General features: G+C 57.1%; 1 long non-coding RNA gene across 1 annotated transcript; it reads left to right on the forward strand.

Annotated features, from left to right (window-relative positions):
• The first annotated feature begins 6,222 nt into the window (after nucleotides 1-6,222).
• On the forward strand, nucleotides 6,223-9,036 carry LOC308521114. Its single transcript, XR_013996138.1, has 2 exons — nucleotides 6,223-6,524; nucleotides 8,277-9,036. It is a non-coding gene; the product is annotated as an uncharacterized lncRNA (long non-coding RNA).
• Nucleotides 9,037-13,051: the final 4,015 nt, after the last annotated feature.

Consider the following 13,051-nt stretch of genomic DNA (forward strand, 5'->3'; position numbering starts at 1 on the left):
ACCACTACACCTTCCACCACAGCCCCAGCCACCACTACAGCTTCCACCACAGCCCCTGTGACCACTACAGCTTCCACCACATCCCCTGCCACCACTACAGCTTCCACCACAGCCCCAGCCACCACTACACCTGCCACCACAGCCCCAGCCACCACTACAGCTTCCACCTCAGCCCCAGCCACCACTAGAGCTTCCACCACAGCCCCTGAAACCACTACACCTTCCACCACAGCCCCTGCCACCAGTACACCTTCCACCACAGCCCCAGCCACCACTACACCTTCCACCACAGCCCCAGCCACCACTACAGCTTCCACCACAGCACAAGCCACCACTACAGCTTCCTCCACAGCCCCTGAAACCACTATAGCTTCCACCACAGCCCCTGCAACCACTACAGCTTCCACCACAGCCCCAGCCACCACTACAGCTTCCACCACAGCCCCTGAAACCACTACAGCTTCCACCACAGCCCCTGCCACCACTACACCTTCCACCACAGCCCCAGCCACCACTACACCTTCCACCACCGCCCCTGCCACCACTACAGCTTCCACCACAGCCCCAGCCAACACTACAGCTTCCACCAGAGCCCCAGCCACCACTACAGCTTCCACCACCGCCCCTGCCACCACTACACCTTCCACCACAGCCCCTGCCACCACTACAGCTTCCACCACAGCCCCAGCCACCACTACACCTGCCACCACAGCCCCAGCCACCACTACAGCTTCCACCACAGCCCCTGCCACCACTACAGCTTCCACCACAGCCCCTGGAACCACTACACCTTCCACCACAGCCCCTGCCACCACTACAGCTTCCACCACAGCCCCTGCCACCACTACACCTTCCACCACAGCCCCTGCCACCACTACAGCTTCCACCACAGCCCCTGCACCCACTACACCTTCCACCACAGCTCCTGCCACCACTACACCTTCCACCACAGCCCCTGCCACCACTACAGCTTCCACCACAGCCCCTGCCACCACTACACCTTCCACCACAGCCCCTACCACCACTACAGCTTCCACCACAGCCCCAGCCACCACTACACCTTCCACCACAGCCCCAGCCACCACTACACCTTCCACCACAGCCCCTGCCACCACTACAGCTTCCTCCACAGCCCCTGCCACCACTACACCTGCCACCACAGCCCCTGCCACCACTACAGCTTCCACCACAGCCCCTGCAACCACTACACCTTCCACCACAGGCCCAGCCACCACTACACCTTCCACCACAGCCCCTGAAACCACTACACCTTCCACCACAGCCCCTGCCACCACTACAGCTTCCACCACCGCCCCAGCCACCACTACACCTTCCACCACAGCCCCTGACACCACTACACCTTCCACCACAGCCCCTGCCACCACTACAGCTTCCACCACCGCCCCAGCCACCAATACAGCTTCCACCACAGCCTCTGCCACCACTACACCTTCCACCACCGCCCCTGACACCACTATACCTTCCACCACAGCCCCTGCCACCACTACACCTTCCACCACAGCGCCTGCACCCACTACAGCTTCCTCCACAGACCCTGCCACCACTACACCTTCCACCACAGCCCCTGCCACCACTACACCTTCCACCACAGCCCCTGCCACCACTACACCTTCCACCACAGCCCCAGCCACCACTACACCTTCCACCACAGCCCCAGCCACCACTACACCTTCCACCACCGCCCCAGCCACCACTACACCTTCCACCACAGCCCCTGCTACCACTATTCCTTCCACCACAGCCCCTGCCACCACTACACCTTCCACCACAGCCCCTGCAACCACTACAGCTTCCACCACAGCCCCTGCCACCACTACAGCTTCCACCACAGCCCCTGCAACCACTACAGCTTCCACCACAGCCCCTGCCACCTCTACACCTGCCACCACAGCCCCTGCCACCACTACAGCTTCCACCACAGCCCCAGCCACCACTACAGCTTCCACTACAGCCCCTGCCACCACTACAGCTTCCACCACAGCCCCTGCAACCACTACAGCTTCCACCACAGGCCCTGCCACCTCTACAGCTTCCACCACAGCCCCAGCCACCACTACAGCTTCCACCACAGCCCCTGCCACCTCTACACCTGCCACCACAGCCCCTGCCACCACTACAGCTTCCACCACAGCCCCAGCCACCACTACACCTTCCACCACCGCCCCAGCCACCACTACACCTTCCACCACAGCCCCTGCTACCACTATTCCTTCCACCACAGCCCCTGCTCCCACTACAGCTTCCACCACAGCCCCTGCCACCACTACACCTGCCACTACAGCCCCTGCCACCACTACAGCTTCCACCACAGCCCCAGCCACCACTACACTTTCCACCACAGCCCCTGCCACCACTACAGCTTCCACCACAGCCCCTGCAACCACTACAGCTTCCACCACAGCCCCAGCCACCACTACACCTGCCAACACAGCCCCAGCCACCACTACAACTTCCACTACAGCCCCTGCCACCACTACAGCTTCCACCACCGCCCCAGCCATCACTACACCTTCCACCACAGCCCCTGCCACCACTACACCTTCCACCACAGCCCCAGCCACCACTACACCTTCCACCACCGCCCCAGCCATCACTACACCTTCCACCACAGCCCCTGCTACCACTATTCCTTCCACCACAGCCCCTGCCACCACTACACCTTCCACCACAGCCCCTGCAACCACTACAGCTTCCACCACAGCCCCTGCCACCACTACAGCTTCCACCACAGCCCCTGCCACCACTACAGCTTCCACCACAGCCCCTGCCACCACTACACCTGCCACCACAGCCCCTGCCACCAATACAGCTTCCACCACATCCCCAGCCACCACTACAGCTTCCACTACAGCCCCTGCCACCACTACAGCTTCCACCACAGCCCCTGCAACCACTACAGCTTCCACCACAGGCCCTGCCACCACTACGGCTTCCACCACAGCCCCAGCCACCACTACAGCTTCCACCACAGCCCCTGCCACCACTACAGCTTCCACCACAGCCCCTGCCACCACTACACCTTCCACCATAGCCCCTGCCACCACTACACCTTCCACCACAGCCCCTGCCACCACTACACCTTCCACCACAGCCCCTGCCACCACTACAGCTTCCTCCACAGCCCCTGCCACCACTACACCTGCCACCACAGCCCCTGCCACCACTACACCTTCCACCACAGCCCCTGAAACCACTACATCTGCCACCACAGCCCCTGCCACCACTACACCTGCCACCACAGCCCCTGGAACCACTACAGCTTCCACCACAGCCCCTGCCACCACTACACCTTCCACCACAGGCCCAGCCACCACTACAGCTTCCACCACAGCCCCTGCCACCACTACAGCTTCCACCACAGCCCCTGCCACCACTACACCTTCCACCACAGCCCCTGCCACCAATACAGCTTCCACCACAGCCCCTGCCACCACTACACCTTCCACCACAGCCCCTGCTTCCGCCACAGCTTCTACCAAAGACTTTGCAACCACAGCTTCCAGCACAGCGTACATGCCCATGACAGTCTCTACTCCAGGGTCTGATCTCTCTATAGCCTCCACTGTAGTACCTGAGACTAGTGCTGGCTCCAGCCCAGTCCCTGTGATCACATCAGCGTCTGATAGTAGCATGGCCTCCACCATATTGTCCTCCCCACCATCCCTGAGCAGCACAGTGTACGCCGTGGGCTCAGATCCCACGAGGTCCAGCACAGCCTCCTCCTCAGCCTCTGTGCTCACCACCGATTTTCCCCCCACCTCTGTGCCCCCTGCAAACAGCACCACAGTTTCTCAGGCCCTGCCCGTCTCCGCCTCAGCCTCTAAGAGCACCACAGGCCCTGCCTCTGCTCCCGTGCCCTCCACAGCGCTCACGGGGACCTCCTCACACCTGCCCGCCTCCACCTCTGCTCCCGGGGCCACAGGAGGCTTCACCAGCGTCGCCAGGCCTTCCACGGGCACCTTCACCACCGTGGTGCCCACCAAGGCAGCGGACTTCTCTCCTCCGCCCGTGGCCAGCACCGTGGTCTCAGGTAGCCGTCGCCTCCTCTGCTCTGAGCACCTCTCAGCTGCCCCTGTGATCTCTGGTCTAGGCTCTGGTCCAGTCTCACCGCCATGAGCTCCAATGCTCCCCCTCCCCTCCGCTCCTGCTTGTTTCTACTCTGGCCTCCCCTCCTGTGGTCAGAGTCCATCCCTGCCACCCAGTCGGCAGCTCTTCTGTGCGAACGTCCCCCACCAGGTGGTTACACCCAGCTCTTCTGTGCGCACGTCCCCCACCAGGTGGTTACACCCAGCTCTTCTGTGCGAACGTCCCCCACCAGGTGGTTACATCCCAGCTCTTCTGTGCGAACGTCCCCCACCAGGTGGTTACACCCAGCACTTCTGTGCGAACGTCCCCCACCAGGTGGTTACATCCCAGCTCTTCTGCCTACAGTGGCCTCACCTCACCTCTACTGACCCCCACCCCCACCCGTCAGCTCCTCTCACTTCTGTGCCCAGTACAACCAGCTGATTCCTCCCCACCCACAGCCCCACCCCGCCTCCCATCCGCTGGCCCTGGCTCAGCGCCCGGCCCTCACCTGCTGTCCCTTCCTCCACATGCGGGCTTCGGGGGCCCAGCCGCCTGTTTCTTCCCATCGCAGCTGCTCGCAGGCTCCTGGCCTGCTTGTGACAGACGCTGCGACCCAAACACCTTTAAAATGCGCCCTCTGACCCTTCACAGGGAAAGTGCCGCCCTCGTCCGGTCTTAGACCTCAGCGACTCTCGTGTTTGTTCGCGCTCTGAGCAAACCCATGTGACACATGCCACCAGCGCTCCTGTGGGACAGGCTCCCCCCAACCCCCCCCTTTGCTCTGGGCCGCCCAGCGCCAGGCAGCGACTCCTCTCCGCCCCGTGGCCTCTGCCCACCCAGCCCAGCCGCTGCGCGGAGGCCGCCTCCCCGCTCCGCACCGCGTGCTCCGCCTGCTCAGGCCGCGCCTGGCCTCGCGGGCCTCAGGCTGTGAGGTCCCCTCACCTCGCCCGCAGCCGGCCCGCCTCACCCACGCATAGACGTCCTTCCCCGTCTGTCCCTCCTGCACCCTCCGTGCACCCAGGGCCCGGCACAGTCACCGCTGTCCGCCGGCTGCCGCTTCTGCCGGTGCTGCGGCTTCTGCACCCATCGGGTCGCATTTCCTCCATCCTCTGCCTCCAGCGCCAGCGCCACCAGGGCACACATCCTGCCTCCTCTCCTCTCCTCTCACCTACTCTGGGCCCCGCCTCCGCGCGCCACGTTCTGCCATCTCCCCGCACAGCCCTCCTGCGCCCACGGCCCCCATCGGGTGCTGGGCTCACTCCGCTCCCGGCCCCCCCTTTCCTGGTCTCCACCGCCACCATGGGGTGCTGGGCTCACTCCGCTCCCGGGTCCCCCTCCCTTTCCTGGTCTCCACCGCCACCATCGGGTGCTGGGCTCACTCCGCTCCCCGGCCCCCTCCCTTTCCTGGTCTCCACCGCCACCATCGGGTGCTGGGCTCACTCCACCGCCACCATCGGGTGCTGGGCTCACTCCGCCCCCCGGCCCCCCCCTTTCCTGGTCTCCACCGCCACCATGGGGTGCTGGGCTCACTCCGCTCCCGGCCCCCTCCTTTCATGGTCTCCACCGCCACCATCGGGTGCTGGGCTCACTCCGCTCCCGGCCCCCCCCTTTCCTGGTCTCCACCGCCACCATGGGGTGCTGGGCTCACTCCGCTCCCGGCCCCCCCCTTTCCTGGTCTCCACCGCCACCATCGGGTGCTGGGCTCACTCCGCTCCCGGCCCCCCCCTTTCCTGGTCTCCACCGCCACCATGGGGTGCTGGGCTCACTCCGCTCCCGGCCCCCCCCTTTCCTGGTCTCCACCGCCACCATCGGGTGCTGGGCTCACTCCGCTCCCGGCCCCCCCCTTTCCTGGTCTCCACCGCCACCATGGGGTGCTGGGCTCACTCCGCTCCCGGCCCCCCCCTTTCCTGGTCTCCACCGCCACCATCGGGTGCTGGGCTCACTCCGCTCCCGGCCCCCCCCTTTCCTGGTCTCCACCGCCACCATGGGGTGCTGGGCTCACTCCGCTCCCGGCCCCCCCCTTTCCTGGTCTCCACCGCCACCATGGGGTGCTGGGCTCACTCCGCTCCCGGCCCCCCCCTTTCCTGGTCTCCACCGCCACCATCGGGTGCTGGGCTCACTCCGCTCCCGGCCCCCCCCTTTCCTGGTCTCCACCGCCAACCCAGAGAGTTGTCACCTGTTTCCTAGGCACCGGGACCGCCGGGGCCAGACCCACGACCCCCATCTCTGTCACCGCGGGCACGGAGGCCCTGACCACGGCTGCGGGCAGCGCTGTCCCTGGGACAGCCCCGAGGACGACCGGTTCAGTCCCGCCGCGCACAAGCACAGGGCCCGGGAGCCCCGGGGGGCGTCTGCAGCGCTGGGCCGTGGTCCTCATCTCCCTGGCTGCCGTCATGCTTGGCGTTGGGGTGCTGGTGGGAATGAGTTTCTGCCTGGTAAGTATGGCGGTGAGTTCACAGGGAGCGCCCAGCAGGTAGATGGCGGGAACAGACTTCCCATGAGCAGGGCACTGAGGATATGCCGGCCGAGCACCGGGGGTCGGCTACCAAGAAGCGAATTGCTTAGCATGAGCCAAAGGCCCGAGGGATTGACTGAGTTAGGACAGGGGAGAGGCGGAAGGTAGAAGAAGGAAAGCAAAGCGGTGACATTAGGGCCAAAGGGAAGGAAACTTGTGTGATTGGAGAACAAAGAAAAAAGCTGTTGAAAGTAAGTCATGTTTCTTTATAAAACCGGATCTGGGCGTTCGGATGTTTGGGCCCTGCAAGAACCTGCGCGCAGCGAGGGCCTCCCGCCCCTGCCGGCCGCGGTGCTGCTCTGGGTGCGGGCGCCCTGGGCACTGGGCACCCCTCCCTGACGCTCTGACAGGCCGAGATGAGAGTCTCTGCCCTCGGTGCTCCTCAGCTCAGCCGACAAACTAGAGTCGTCAAAACACTTCACCAAACCTCGACGGGGAGAGACAGAGCACTAAGCCGGCTGGGCAGCTCCCGGCGCCTGCACCAGGCCCCTGCCCCTCGCCGGCCTCTGCCTCCCGTCCGGCGGGCGGCTCGTCTCTCACGTCCACTGCACCTCCACTCGCTGGTCTTGCTCTTTCTCTGAACACGTTTTCCTTATCCTGGCGTTAAAATGTATTTACATTTCACGCTTTCTGACAGTTCCTGGCAGAAAGTTCACATTAAGAAACAATGGAGAGTGTGAATGGGTGGGGTCTGGAGCTGGGTCTCCACCTCACACTGAGGAACGATGGAGAGTGTGAATGGGTCGGGTCTGGAGCTGGCCTCACAGCCTTACAAGAAGTCTGTACATCTCTTCCCACCTCTGGAACTACTGATGTGGCATTCATAGGCTAAAGTATGCTGTGGTGGTGGTATTTACACCACTGAAATGGACAAAAGCACACACCACGGTCTCCCTGTCTACGAGCTGGCTGCTGCGCAGTGACCAGAGTCCCACTGGCAAAACGGGGCAAAGAAATGGGGCACGCACTGCAGTCCCAGTGGCTTGGCACAGCATAGCCGGTTGGCCTGGATTCTTTTTTTCAAGGCTCTCAGCCTACCTCCTTAGATAGGCTACAGAATAAAGACCCTCAGGCAGGAGCGCTTTCTAAATTCCTGTCAGCTTTATGTGCAAGGTCAAAAGGCAGTGAGAACGGGCGTGAGTTGTTGCTAGGCGCCAGGCCAGGCTGTGTGTTTGCAGTGCCTCACGTCCTGTAATTCGCTGCATAATACCCGGGGGGGGGGGGGAGGGGCGGGGGGGGGGGGTTGCCACCTTCTAGGTGAGGGGCCTGGAGCTCCGTGGCCCAGCACATGCTGTAAGTGGCAGGGCTGGACTGCAGCCCAGGGAGGTTTACTCTGGACTTCAAGCCTGTCATCTCAGGGCTTTCTGGGGCTCTCACTCCCCTTTCCCTGTCCCCAGCCTCCTTGCTGACTGACACGGTGAAAGGTTCTGTCTCTCAGGGGAGTCCACCTTTCTCATAGGAGTGTGGATTCGCCTTTGAGAGCCTCACCTCGCTGCAGAGAACATGCTAGTAAGAAGGTGTTTCCTCAGGTAGAGAAGCAGTGAGATGACGAGGAGAGAGACTCGGGGACACAGAAGGTGGTGGTAAAGAGAAGAGCGAAAATCTGACAGTGAAGTGGAGATGTACAGTAAGGGAGAGAGAACTTAATTTTATATTATTTTTTCTCTTTTAGGGATACTTTCCCTCCCCCTTGGTAAATAGTGGCACATATTACCTTCAGGGCCCCAGCATCGGCCTTGGTCTGGACCTGGACACAGGGCTGGGCCCTGGGATGTTCCACGGCTTGGGAGATGAGCTGGCCCACGGAGGAGCACATGGCTTTGGACACGGGGTGGGCCACGAGCTGAGCCACAGCCATGGCGGTCCTTATGACATGAATCATGGATGGCATCATGGACATGGGGGAGACCCTTACAATAGCCATGAAATGGATCCCAGACGAGGCCACCGCGGAAGCCACGGCAGGACAAGATGGCTGTGGCCCTAGACCAGGTCCTGGAACACGCTCTGGAGAAAGACAGTGTAGGGTGAAAGGGGGTCGTGGAGGAGAAGAAAAGAATGATCATGAAATGATTAAATGGGGTATAAAAAGACTCTCAGGGAGTGAGGTCAAGGCAAGAGAAGAACCAGCAGAGGCTCAGAGACCTTGGCTGACATTGGGAAAAGCAGACACTGGGTTTGGAGGAGACACACAGGCCTACGCTTGGAGATGAGTTCAAGTCTGAGCCTGCTTGAGTTCCACCTGAGTCTCAGACTCTGCGGGAGAGCGTCCCGATGACCACCCTCAGCATCTCTCCCATCTCTTGCCCCCCAGCCCTCATCAGTGTTTCTCATTTCTGTGTCTCCTCGGGGTCCTATACATGGGTGTATACATATCTAAGCCATATCTCTAAGACACAAAATCATATAATAAATGTATTATCAGGACCACATGCTTACTTGGTTTTCTAGTTGTTCTTTCGGTTTTCTCTGTGAGTTTTTGGGTGCTTACTGTGTACCAAGTGTCTTTAATACATCATCTTTTAATTTTAAAAAATCCTGTGAGGAGAACCTTGGGGTAGGCCAAGATATTTAAACTTGACACAAAAAGCACCAGCTCACTGTAAAAGAAAAGTTTGATGATTTGGACCTCATTAAAGTTCAGGGTCAGAATACACCCATAAGAGAAGGAAAAGCAGAGCCAAAGACGGGCTCAGCTACTGCAGTGCACATTCCTGACGAAGGACTCAGCCAGAATGCAGAAAGGACTACACGTCAACAAGAAAAAGACAGTGTAATTTTAAACTGGGCAGAAGATTAGATAAATAGTTAAAAGAGGATAGAAAATGGTCCATGAGCACTTGAAAAGGTGCTGAGTATCATTGTTTATCAGAGGAATGGGAATTAAAACCACAATGAGCCACCACTACTATATACCAAACAACTAGAATTTAAAGACTGCCAATACCAAGTATTGACAAGGATATTGAAGAACTGGAATCCTCATACATAGTTAGTGACAGTGTAAACTGAAACAATTATTTTGGGAAAATGTTTGCCAACACTAAAATTAAACATACATGCATCCCATGACCAGCAATTCCACTCCTGAGTACATATGTCCAGCGGAAATGAAGGCTGTCTCTCAGGTGAGTCTCTGCATCTTTCACATAGGAACGTCCACGAAAAGACGTGTCTCACACCAGCTTTATTTACAATAGAGCCAAGCTGGACACTCCTCCACATCCATTCACCCGATGGGTAATAAACTGTGACATATTCGTGCAATAGAATGCATCCTGTAGTGAAAGAAGATGAACTACTGAATCACACAATAGCACTAATGAATCTCATAGACATAATGTTGAGAAAAATAAGTCAAAAAGCACAAGAGTACATTTTATATACTTCTATTTTATGTAGTTCAAGAACATGTGAAATTAATTTACTGTGATAAAGGTCAAGATTGTAGCTGTCAGAGAGAGAACTTTGTGGAGGGGAGATCATAACATCCATATTTTGTCTAAATGATTACATGGGTGTATACATATCTAAAATGTCATTGAAATGTGTACATAAGACTTGTGCACTTTATCATATGTAAGTTATACCTCAATTAAAAAAGTAAAAGGAATCCTCTATGCCTGTCTTTTTCTGACAATATTATGATTTCCTGATTTAGAGAATGTGGTTGAGGACACCATCTATACTAATAATAGAGGAATGTGCAAATTGTCCAGGACACCATCACAGTAACAGTAACCACTGAACAGCAGGCTGAATGGGGTAACAAGGCTGACAGGAGGGTTAGTGAGGAATGACCAAACGATTGAACAGCAGGCTGTGTGGAGCGACTAGGCTGGCAGGGTGGGGGCAATTGGGGGTGACCAGGTCGGCATGGGAGGCAGTTAGGGGCGATCAGGGTGGCAGGCAGAGGCGGTTAGGGTTGAGCAGCCTGGCAGGAGGGGCAGTTAGGTGTGATCAGGCAGGCAGGCAAGTGAGCATTTAAGAGCCAGCAGTCCTGAATTGTGAGAGGGATGTCCTGGATTGGAGAGGGTGCAGGCTGGGCTGAGGGGACCCCCACCCATGCATGAATTTCATGCACCAGGCCTCTAGTGATATATATGAAGCATTTGGTAAGGCCAGTAACTGTGATGCTGGTGGAAGCATTGTGTGCAGGGATGGCAAATATCGATTCCAATGAAGACAGATCACTGCTCCCTCCAGGCTGGTTTCCCTGGACAGTGATGTCACATAGTGAGGTCGACATTGATCTCTGCTGTTGGCAGCTTAGGCACTCAGCAACGGGGCTACCTTTCTGGACCAGCCTTGAGGAGGAGAAGGCATCCTACTGAGCCCATGAACCTCCGTCTCTGCCATTATGTCTGCTTATACATGAGCCATCAGAGCAGGCACTAGAGCAGCTGGAGAGAAGGGTTGGCCAGCATCTAAAGAATGGCCATCTGGTCCACCTGAATTTGAAAGCAGCAAATTCACATGGGACACAAATATGCTCAACATATGTGTCCTTCTCTAAAGGCTCATGCACAGTCTTCCTTGTCATCAATTCACCAACCATAGCCTTTCCATATCCCAAGTTACCCTGCCAAATGCTGGCCATTGCGTCTGGATCCGGGTAAAGTAACTGGCCATCCTTTTGCTCAGGCAAAGTGAACAAGCAGATGCATGTTCAAGGCTCTGCTCCACGGCCCCCTGGGGCGGCATGGAAAGTGCTCGGGGAGGCATAGAGAGCCTAGTTGTGGCAGCGCCCACTTTCTAGCGGCACTGTTCCATCACACAGAACCTCTGACACCAGAGGAAACCAGCCTTTCCTTGCTCGTCTCCGGGACCTAGGGAACTCCCCAGGTCACTGTGAGTGAGGAGGAGCAGTCAAAATGTGTCTGGATGCCATGGAGCTTGAGCTACCTACTCATGTCTCCTACTTGTGTCTTGAGGCCCTCATTGAGCCCAAGTCCATTTAGAGCACTTCCGCTTGGTGAGGAGTGTGGTGCTCCCTAAGCATGCCCAATCCTACAGTGAGGGGTGCAGACACCCCCAGTTCATAAAGTGCACAGAGAATCCAATACCAGGTCAGATGCTAAGTATTAAAGGAGGGTATAAGCTCGCATGGTTTGGGAAGAAGTCATTTCCTCATGGTTGTAGAATTAAGGTCCCTTATTCTTGCTGGGTGTCTGCTTGGGTTGCTCTCAGACCCTTCAGCTCACCCTCTTTAAGGAGCTGGAGGCCATGAGGGGTTCTTATAAAGGACCTCTAGTAGGAAGAATAATGCCCCCCTAAGATGCCTGCATCCCAATCCCAGAACCTGTAAATATGCTACTTTACCTGGCAGAGGGGCTTCACAGGGGTGATTACAGTATGGATCTTGAGAGGAAAGATGACCCTGGCTTATCTGGGTTCTGGGTGGGCAAATGTAATTCCAAAGGTCCTTGCAAGAGGGATGCAGAACAGTCAGAACCAGACGGCCATCTGACGATGCTATGATGCTGGCTTTGAAGGTGAGGAAGGGCCCAAGAGCCCAGGAGTGCAGGAAGCCTCTTAAAGCTGGTAAGGCCAGGAAACAGCTTCTTCCCGAGTCTCCAGAGGACAGAGCCTGCCACACCTCACTCCAGACCAGCGAGACCACCTCAGACTTCTGATCTCCAAAGCCCTGGGAATAAGTTGTTTTGCTTAAAGCCACTGTGTTTGTGGTATTTGTTACATAAGCCACAGGAAACTAATAAGGGATCCTGTAGCTACAAATGGTCCTCACAACCAATTGGTCCCAACAGCAATCAAGTCTCAACTACAGGACAGTGCATACAGCCCACACAGGGATGCACTAGAGTGCCCAGCTCAGGTGACTGGGGAGGCTAAGCCACTGGGCTCTATAGGCCACCTACTATACAAGGCCACACTACCGACTCCAGGAGACATAGCAGCTCTACCCAATACATAGAAACAAACACAGGGAAGCAGCCAAAAGGCAAAGACAAAGAAACATGTTACAAATGAAAGAAATGGAAGAAAGTAAACTACTGGATATAGACTTCAAAACCACAGTTTTAAAGTTACTCAAGAATCTTCTTGAGCCTAACCAGTTTGGCTCAGTGGATAGAGCGTCGGCCTGCAGACTGAAGGGTCCCAGGTTCGATTCCAGTCAAGAGCATGTACCTTGGTTGTGGGCACATCCCCAGTGGGGGGTGTGCAGGAGGCAGCTGATCAATGTTTCTCTCTCATCGATGTTTCTGACTCTCTATCCCTCTCCCTTCCTCTCTGTAAAAAATCAATAAAATATATTTAAAAAATAAAAAGTAATCTTCTTGAGACTCCAAGGGACTTAATGAGACTTTCAAGGATCTTAGTGAGAATGCCAAAAAAATGGAAAAGGACCAGTTAGAAATTAAGCATATACTACTGAAATAAAGAATAATATACAGGGATTCAACAGTAGAGTAGAGGATTCCGAGA

Source organism: Myotis nattereri, assembly GCF_964212035.1.
Source record: "Myotis nattereri genome assembly, chromosome: 6".
Lineage (NCBI taxonomy): Eukaryota > Metazoa > Chordata > Mammalia > Chiroptera > Vespertilionidae > Myotis > Myotis nattereri.